At 32.6% G+C, this 1,960-nt stretch overlaps 1 pseudogene; it reads right to left on the bottom strand.

Annotated features, from left to right (window-relative positions):
- The window catches only part of LOC104719932, an 11,387-nt pseudogene continuing 10,168 nt past the window's right edge, over positions 742-1,960 (bottom strand).

Raw genomic sequence — 1,960 nt, forward strand, 5'->3', positions numbered from 1 at the left:
TTTTTGGTAGGGATCGGATATGATCAGAATCGGAAAAATCCCAGCTTAAATGAAATTAATTAATAGAAAATGTCCTTAAGAGTTAAAAGATCATGTTGTTTAGGAAAATCGCATGAACTTTAGAAAATTCCTTAAAGGCTTTTGCAACAACTACCGTATAAACTCGATCATGTTGTTTAGGAAATATTATATTTACTGCGGCTTTTATGCGTTGGTGTTCTTAGGCATTCTTTCCGTTTAACCAAAACAATAGTCAAAAACTTGTTCAACATTACATCGATTGTTAATTTATACACATTATCACTTATACCAAACTTATTTTTCTACTTGATGTGTATATTATGCTGTTTTGCAAAAAAGAAAGGAACGAATAGAAGGAGAATGAAAGCCGAAAGAGCATTCTTATTATTAATTATAAAAAAGAGAGATAAAGGGTGGTCAAGGCCGACATTGACAACAAAAAAAAAGTCAACAAAAACACAAGACCACCACTCTAAACTCAAACATAAAAACTCAAAACGAGGTTGCTATATAATTATGATAAAATTATATATAGCTAAACCTTTAAACCTCCAAAATAAGAAATAAACAAATATTGCATAGATATAGATTATAGCTTCCAAATAATAAGATTTGGTTATGCGGCGGATAGGGCCGGCCCAGTGAAATTTGTGGCCCAATACAAAACAATTACTTTTTAATGGATTTTATAGATAAAAAAAATAAAACTGAAACTAATTCTTAAAATTTCGGAAAATGAGGCCTATTTTTGCAATAAAAAGTAGATAAATTTAAAACTTGAAGCCAAATCTATAACTTTCATAAAATTAAGGCCTATTTTTGCAGTAAAAATATTTTTGAGGCCTATATTTATTACTAAAAATCTCAAAAAATATGGAGGCCCAACACCCATATCTCATAAGAATGGGTGAAGGGCCGGGCCTGACGGCGGAGGGCGCAAGGTTCGTTAGCACATCACTAGCAGGGTCCTTGGAAGCCAATGGGGCAGTGGTCTGATTCAGCTTAGAATCACTCTCGCCAAAGTTCTTGTAATCTAAACTCGAATCTTCATAAATATCCCACCATTTTTTCACCAACATTTTTATGTCTTCTCGCTCCATGTGTTCTTGAGACTCATCGTATTTCCAAGGCTTTGAACCCTATTAAATTGAATAGAAATATACAAATTTAATAACTAGGAATATATTTTTACATATATGTAAAGAAAAAAAATAAAACTTACATTAGCACAATAATGAACAACACTGATTTGGTCAAGGTCAACGTGTTCTGGATGACGCCAAAGCATAGCTGTTATGAGATTGTAGGTCGAAGGGATTGGTTTGTAAATGTCTTTGAAGTACATATTCAAAAAATCCTACCAAAAACAAATATAATTATATTAGATTTGTATAGTATATAAAAATCAAATTAAATAATGAAAAAAAATAAAGATAAAATATCGGACCTGTTCAGCAAAAAAAGTTGGGGTAGTGAGTTGAACAACACGAAGAAGATCTTCGTAAGTGACGAGATTTGGTTCAAAAACCAACATACCGGCATTGAAATATGCAGGAGAGGTGGAGCACCGAGGCTTTTGATAGGGGTGGGCGTTGGGGTATCCTATCGGGTTTCGGGTCGGGTATTTCGGGTTTAGAGTTATAAGACCCATTCAAGTAATTTTAGATTTCGGGTCGGATTCGAGTAAACATTCATCGGGTTCGGGTTACATCCAAACTACCAAACTAAACAAACTGATTGTAATCATCAAATATAAAAAAGTCAACTTCATCATACCATATTGAGTTCAACAAAAAGAAATGACAAATCCAAACACAAAAACAATAAGTTCATAAACCAATAGTTCTTGATTTCCTGAAACATGAAATGACACCAAATTTAAAGTTAGAATCATATAATCTATCTAAACTAATATATGAAAATTGGCACATATGAAAAT

Source organism: Camelina sativa, chromosome 10, assembly GCF_000633955.1.
Source record: "Camelina sativa cultivar DH55 chromosome 10, Cs, whole genome shotgun sequence".
In the NCBI taxonomy this organism is placed as follows: Eukaryota; Viridiplantae; Streptophyta; class Magnoliopsida; order Brassicales; family Brassicaceae; genus Camelina; species Camelina sativa.